General features: G+C 37.9%; 1 non-coding gene across 1 annotated transcript; it reads left to right on the top strand.

Annotated features, from left to right (window-relative positions):
• The first annotated feature begins 7,147 nt into the window (after positions 1-7,147).
• On the top strand, positions 7,148-7,254 carry LOC139856223 (small nucleolar RNA R71). Its single transcript, XR_011761720.1, has one exon. It is a non-coding gene; the product is annotated as a small nucleolar RNA R71 (small nucleolar RNA).
• The last annotated feature ends 1,118 nt before the right edge of the window (positions 7,255-8,372 follow it).

The following is an 8,372-nucleotide window of genomic DNA, read 5'->3' as shown; positions in this document are numbered from 1 at the left end:
TTAGACTTTGCTTGTCCTCAAGCAAACTCTCATTTTAAAGAATCTTTTCGGCATTTATTTTCTAATAGCCTAAGAGGTTTGCTTTTATTATAAGAGCAAAAAGATAAGGTGAGTCATCTATGTTAGGATTGAAATTATCTCTACAAGTATGCGAGGAGGTTACATGACATAGGCTAGCTTTCACGGGTCACTCAAATCACTCAAGTGTTTAGGGTTCCCCATAGATCTAAGAAATGAATACACTCATAGCCAGTCATGTTGCACCTATCATCATAGGCTTGATAAAGACTCAAATCCTTACTGCTAACGCGAGAACGGTAGTAATCTCAGCTTTATAGGTTTTTTGTCAATGATGGAGAAGGAATTTTGGAGTGGTAGTGAAGTTGTTTTTGAAGGGTGAGATAAAAGGGTAATATAGTCTTTATACAGACTTTTATTCGGATAGATAGGAGTGCTGAAGTATTTTGAGAAGCACTTTTGAACTTTTTCTTCATTTGATAATCATTTTCGGTCGAGTTCTCTTCGGCATTTCTCTTATTTAGTTCTGCTCCTTTTTCATATTATTATTATAATTTTTTTTTGAGACTTCATCTCGAGAAACTCTTTGCCGGTAAACTTTTTCAAGACCTTTGCCATGATACTTGAGAGGTTTATAACATTGGGTTTTCGGAAGGAATCTCATTTTCTGGGTTTTCTGAGAAATAGTAAAGGTGATATGGATGTGGTGGTGGAGTAGAAGTAGTGGAGGTGTGGAAGGTTTATGTTTGACAAATGGGTAGCTATTTTGATTACAACCGAACCACGCTTTGCTGCTTGGAGATGTAGATCTAAAGCAAGCTCTGATTCTGAGCACAGATATCGGCACTCTCAATGGAAAATAGTGAAGCATTAAAGATGAATGCTGGTCTTATTTGGGGTGCCTCACCATAATCAATTTAGGTCGATAATGCCTTAGTCATGCAATGCTCTCTTAGAGATTTCAATCTAACAATATTTCCACCTTTACTTAATCCTTATTTTTATTGACAAACATTTTAGGTTTTCAAAAATACTTTTTCGAAAAGGGTTTCTTTTGTAAAAATTTTGAAATTTGGCTTAAGGACTTAGAATCTTTGTAATGGTTTATCATGAGATAGCATAAAAAGATACCAACATCCCACACTTAGACGAACATTGTCCTCAATGTTCCTAGTGTATCCCACATTTAGGAGTTTTAGTTGAAGCTCTGGGAGTGTTTGTCTTGTGTTTTAATTGGGTGTTATCCCACACTTAGTGATAAGCTAGGATGCGGTATGGTTTAAATCTTGAGCTAGTAGCGAAAAGAAAGAAATATCCCTAGCAGATGCGGCTGGTTTCCTTGCTTCTTTATCGGCTCATTTGTCATCCTTTATTCTTCTACTCTACTTTATTGCACGGGTTGCCTCCCGAGAAGCGCTTTTGTTTAAGGTCGTTGGCTCGAACGTAGTGATTCTTCAAAAAGCAAACATTCCTCGTTGATGGTTGTGATCTTGGTCTTCTTGAGGGAATATGAGTCTTGGAGGATAAGTTCTGAGAAAGTGTCGGACCAATAGTGGTAACAAGTTCGGTACTTCTCTTGAAGATCTTCTGAACGATAAGTAGTGCGCAGTTTCGACTCTTGATAAGTCTTGAAGTCCGATGAGAATATGATCCACAGCTCTGCTGGTTGACCCATGAATGTCAATCATGGTCGCAGTGCTGGTGTTTATGATTTTTCTGACGGGATGCTCATTTCGGAGGTCTTCAAACAATGTAAGAAACTGTATCTTTAGAATTTCGAAGTCTTCGGAACGGTGATCTCCACAGTAAGAGTCTGTAGCTTTGCACAGATTAGTTAAGAGACGAAGCTGGAAAGAAGTGAACAGCAATCCTGATTCGAGTATTAATTTCACCGTCTTTGAGTATATCTCCCGACATCCAGCTTTAAATATGAAACTAGGATCTGTGGATTCGTGGAAGATACGTGATAGCTGCTTCGTAACATAGGTGGCAATGTTGACTCTATCTGGTTCAAGATGAGAGAACAGATTGTTTCGTCTTGCTTCCTCCACAACAGCATCTTGTAACTCTTTGATAATTAGATCTGCGTGGTGATCAATTGTTACGTAAATCACTAGTCTGTCTGGTGTGCTTTCGAAGTTATCTCTATCCAGAAGAGTGAAAAGACTGTGAATATCCTCGATCATTTGCAAATCAGAGTGATAAGTCGGGCGGCTGGTGGAAAGATCCATATGCTTCCGGATGAGAGTCAGTAGTGCTCGTTTGTTTTGTGAGAATGGAAGTGCAGATCCAACTAAGGAATTATAAACCTTAGAGTAAATGATCTTCTGATCTCGACAGAATCTTGTCTCGAGAATAGTGCGAACCACTGAATTATGCTCTCGTTGCCTTTCTTCGTGATAGATATGATCGTGAAGAGAATTTATAAAGTCGTGAATGCGTTCTTCTAGGATTTCAACATCATTGTCTTCTCTTCGGAGATAGAGGTGGTGCTCTTCTCTGATAGCCATTATTCGTTCTGTTAAGCGTAGCGAAAAATCAATGGTTGACTTTAGGATGGCTTCGAGAATGTCTTCAAATTCATCGGTATCATTGATGAAGGTAATCATGTCTGCATGTGTGGATATAACCGGAATTTGATCCGAAAAAGAGTCCGGCTCCCCTTGATCTACTTCAGTTGGAGAGTGTGAGTTAATCAGAATGTCTTCGTGATGCTCTTCCTCGTCATCATCGGTATCCGGTTCCTCTGATGATGCGTCTGATGAACGGGTTTCTTCAGTATTCCGATTCTTCACTTTGATACTTACATGATCAATTTCTATATCCTTAACCTCAGCCTTGTCGGTCTTCTTCTTGAAGCAGATGATTAAACTATGATCTGCCATTTCAAGCCTCATTATTTCTTCATGACGCTCAGTGCTTATAACGGGTGTTGTCGCAGTTTCTTTTACGTCTTCCATTTCCTCTTCCTCTTCAGATTCCTCCTTTTCCTCTATTTCTTCGCTGGGATCCTCTTCTTCCATTTCTGGGTCGTCTATAGACTGTGATTCGACACCCATCTTGATATCGTCAGCTGGTGGTAATGACTCATCATCGGGAGTGACCCGTCTGGTGGAAATAGCAAACATCTCTGCCTGTCCAGATAGATCGGTTGGTCGGTCAATTTTGAAGGTAACGCTCTCCCCATGTGATCGTAAGATCATGGTTTGATTGTACACATCAATGAAAGTCCTAGCCGTATTCATGAAAGGTCTTCCTAACACTATTGGGGTGTGTAGGTCTTCCTTAATATCCATTACTACGAAATCCGTAGGATACAAGAATTTGTCGACTTTCACCAAGACATTCTCAACTATGCCTTTAGGTATCGAATTGTATGATCGGCAAGTTGGATTGTCATTTTGGTTGGTGACAAGTCTCTTAACTCTAATCTCTTGTAGAGAGAGTAGGGGATTAGGTTGATACTTTCTCCTAAATCTGCTAGCGCATGAATGGTTCCAGATTGGTAGATTGAACACCGGAAAATGAATCGATCTGTATCTCCTAGCTTAGGTGGTAGACAGTTTCTGAGTAATGTAGAGCATTCTTCACTCAGTGGAATTTTGTTAGAATCTGGTATCCTCTCCTTTGTAGATAGAAGCCTTCGGATGTATCTCTTCTGGTTGGGAACTTTGGACATAGTGTCCAAGAATCTTCCATCTAGTTTGAAGGAATCAAGCTTGGATGGTTCTTCTTGTAGCCTTCCAGGATAAGGTACGCGAACTGGAGTTTCAGGGGTCAGCTTCTGAGTATATGTTGATTTGCTCTTGAGCCTAGTTCACCTTCTCTGTGGTTCTTCCTCTGGGATTATAGAATCCATTTACTTTGCTTCTTCTATGTGGGGATTCTGGATAGTATTACTTGGCAATCTTCCCTGCGGTCGGGTTTCAAGGCGTTATGATAACTGTCAGAGCTATGTTTAAAAACTTTTGAGCAGAGCCAATTGATTTCTTATTAGTATCTCCGTCTGATCTTGTCTGGTTGCAGTTCTATGATTCAACTGTTGTTGTCCTTGGATGAACTGAGTTAACTGATCATCAGCTCCGAGAGTATGGTTAGCTGCTTTTGTAAACTGGGTGGTAGGGGAATTCTCCTCAACTGGGGGACCAGTGAGTGGAAGTGGTTGATCATAGGTCAATTGAGATTGTTGGGCTAGATAAGGTGGATAGCGATAGCGGAAAGGTTGATTGCCTCGCTGAAATTGATTAACCCTTGGTGGTTGATTGAATCTGAGATTTGGTGGACGAGCTGGGTATTGAACGTAACAGACTGAACCGTCAGGGTTTTTGTCATAACCCAACCTTAACCATAAGGATGAATACAATAACATATGATTTCATCGCGAGGTATTAACCTCTATATGCGACATTCTTCAAAAACTGCATTCGTTTTTACAATACAAACCATAGCGTTTATTACAAATACAAGGTTTAAACAACTTAATAATGATTATCGTTTAGCGATAATCTTAGACTTACAAACTTTACATGTGATAATAACAATACGACCTCCAACATATTTTACATTACAAATCCTCCGATATTCAGTTTTATTTTTGACACAAATATGCATACTCAAGATCTTGCTTAAATTCAACATGTTGCAGCGGAAGCTTTTAGTTATCACCTGAGAATAAACGTGCTTAAAACGTAAACATAAAGTTGGTGAGATATAGGTTTAATGTCGGCAGCGTTATAAATATAGACCACAAGATTTCATATATAAACGTTTTAATAAAAATATTCTAAGTTGTTGAGAAATTGATAACCATACTTAACATTTAATCAACATCGCATATTCCCTTTATTATGAAATCTTACTACACCGTACCAAGTGTAGTCACCGAAATGAAGTACTGTGCAACCGTTGAATACTGGTCATCCAGTCCGGTTGGGGTTGTCAGGCCCGATAGATCTATCAACAGGATTCGCGTTTACAATACCTCATGTAAATAATAGTTACCAAGCTACAGGGAAGTATGCCAGTGGTACAACTCAACGTAGAATATATATTTTTAATCACTTGTCTCCATAACGTAAATCATAAAATGCATGTATTCTCATCCCGAAATATTTAGAGTTTAAAAGTGGGACTATATACTCACTTTTGCCTTGAAGGTAATAAACACGACTTGGTCTCCGATTGATATCACAAACCTAACCATATATATAATATATCAACATATTTTCTTTTCAAGTAATCGTTATATATATATATATATATATATATATATATATATATATATATATATATATATATATATATATATATATATATATATATACTTTTAATACTTTTAATATTTTCTTAGTCCGTAGTTAGCAGTCCGATGTTAGTGGTCCACAATTAGTTGCTTAAATAAAATAAATAAAGACCCCATCGTATTCGTATTGATCAGAATTAATCTCGACCCATGGTACCATGTTGTCAAGTGACGTGTTGCGTACATAAAGTACCGTGTTGTCAAATGACGTGTTGCGTACAATCATGAGGTCTTATGATTAATCTTCTCGTGTTGTTTACGGGTGGTCCTGAAATATATAAAATCAAATCATAAGTAAATATATATTAAATATTATGTTAATTAGCCAAGATATGATTAATCCGATTTTGTCATAATATGATATATTACAGGTCTTGAAGTGTTTTTAAAAATCAAATTAGAAGGATCTATTTAGTTTGCGAACAAGTTTGAAATCACTCAAACTATGTTCTTGTTGTTAAAATTTTACAACACAAAATAAGATAGCTATATAAATATGAATCGAATAAGGTTATGAATAAGGTTACTACCTCAAGTTACTTGGACAAAGCTACTGGAAAAGGTAAGAAAAATCTTGGAATCAGAAGAGTGGTAGAGTGGGATTGAAAGATTGGAAGTAATCTCCTTGAAATCGGATGACTATATTGATACGTTCTTGAGTAGGTAAATGAAGAGAGATTAGGGAGTGAATTAACTTGAAAGAAAATTGGAAATGAAATTGTATGTGTGTGTGTGCAAAATAGCATGATTATGGGATGGATATATAGGAGATTTAGTTTGTTTTCTTGCACAAAAGTCACACATGAGGTTAAATGGCTGGTTCCCACATGTAACATCATGTCTAGTGGCTGATCATTGAAGTTTATTGTTGGTATATACCAATAGTAACCATACAGCCAAGGGCTCTGCCCCTTGGACCCCGCCAGGGGTTGCCACCCCTTGGACCCCGCTTATCGGGGGCGCTGCCCCCGAACCCCCGTCATAATCAAGATAAGTTTAAACAAGTGTGTACTCCACACTTCCCCAAACTTGTTCGATATTTATCAAGATTATTTTGGTTACAAATTAATCCCATTACACTTAAATCATATTGGTGACATAGATCACCAACACATTATAGATTGTAAGTATATATGTCAAAGAACGTTACATATAGTTATCGTTTTGAAAACTTAAGTTTGTGGTCTCAAAGTATACTTATAACTCATTGTTGTTAGTTCACAATGAAATGTTAAACCATCCTTAAATCATGTTAAATATGTATATATATGTACATATACATAATCGTATAATTATCGTGTGTTATATAGTTCGTGATATCATCGGTCAAATTGGACGGTCAAACGTTGTGTGAAACTCTTTTCAAATCAACAGTTTGGATTGCTTATCATGTTGGTAAGGTTTATTTTATGTAAATATTAATCTCATAAGTATAAAATGATCGGAAAATCCAGGTCGTTATAGTTTTCATACTCAACTTGATAGTCTTCAGTAGGTTTTAGGTTGGTACAATTAACGCAAGCCTGAGCTTGGTTAACCTGCTGCAGTTGCGTCTTTAATTCTCCGAGTTGCTTTGCAAGAGATTCCATCTTATCTGTGAGGAATTTGATGGCCTCCGTTTGATTGTTAAGTGCAGAGAGTGGGGCAGATGATGAAGTTGTTTCACCACTGTTCCAGTCATGATAATGCATCGTCATGTTCTCGAGCAATTCCCATGCTTCATCTGCGGTTTGGTTCATCAGATTCCCTTGAGCTGCTACATCGATCGTCGACCTATGATTTACCGTAAGACCATTGTAGAAGGTACAGATTTGGGCTGATCGTTCTAACTGGTGATTAGGGCACTTCTTCAGCAGGGTTTTGAAACGCTCCCATGCAGTGTAAAGAGATTCATCATAACTTTGTTTGAAGTTAATGATGTCATTCTTCAGTTTGGTTTCTTTAGAAGGAGGGAAAAATTTGGTTAGGAATTTAGTCGCCATCTTCGTCCATGACGTGATGGAATCTTTTTCCAGTCCTTCAAACCAAGTTTGAGCATGATGAGTGAAAGAATAGGGGAACAAGTATAGCCGGACTATATCTTGTCCTATCCCTGGCTGTTTGTAGGAGTTCGAAAGAAATATGAATTTATCAAGGTGAGAATTAGGATCGTCATTCGGTAATCCATGAAATTGACAGCTATTCTGAATGAGCCGGATGATGTGATGTTTTAACTTGAACGAGTGTCCTTGAATCTCTGGAAATCTTATTGGTCCTCCTCGACCTTCAATCGAGGGTTTGGTGTTTTCTGCTAAAGTAATGCGTAACGCCATTTGGTTTCTGATTCGTGCTTCCTTGCGTGCTTTAGAGATTATTGCGTCTGGATCAGGTACGAATAACAACGGCCCTGGTCTAGATCGGGTTTGGGTCATACACTAGGTATACCTTTTTGTTTTTAATTTTCGCAAATAAGCTAAATTATAATAAGCTAAACTAAACTAATCTAATTCTAAGGTAATCTAATTTAATCTAATGTAATCTAAGGTAATCTAAGGTGGTCTAATCTAAGGTAAACTAGAGTAATCTAAAGTAATCTAATCTAATTAACTAACTATCCTATGGTGGAATATGTTTTTGGTTCTGGCTACTGATTCCCTGGTATTTTGGTAACAAAGTTCCGCAAAAACTATTTAACAAACCAAGTGGCCAGGCCGACTACGGAGAGGCAGGATCCTTTTGGTCCCAATATAATTGGCGACTGTTCGGAAAATCCAATAACCAAGTCCGTGTATAATTGTCTTTCTTAGACACCACTAAATGCTTGCGAATAAGTTTGATTGAAAACAGTATTGCCTGATACCAGTTCCCCGGCAGCGGCGCCAAAAACTAGTAGTTCTCTCTTGATATGGCCAAAACGGACGGTTTTTATTTGCGTGGTGTCGTTAGGCCGCGGCTCGCCAGGATCAGCCACTCGTGGGAGAGGGTACTGTTTTAAATTTATATTTAGCGGGGCCTAAATCTTACTACACCTTATAAGTAAGGGAAGTATGACATAGAGTCGTATTTTTTAGAT

Source organism: Rutidosis leptorrhynchoides, chromosome 6, assembly GCF_046630445.1.
Source record: "Rutidosis leptorrhynchoides isolate AG116_Rl617_1_P2 chromosome 6, CSIRO_AGI_Rlap_v1, whole genome shotgun sequence".
NCBI classification, from domain to species: domain Eukaryota; kingdom Viridiplantae; phylum Streptophyta; class Magnoliopsida; order Asterales; family Asteraceae; genus Rutidosis; species Rutidosis leptorrhynchoides.
This window is presented reverse-complemented; position numbering and strand designations above follow the sequence as displayed.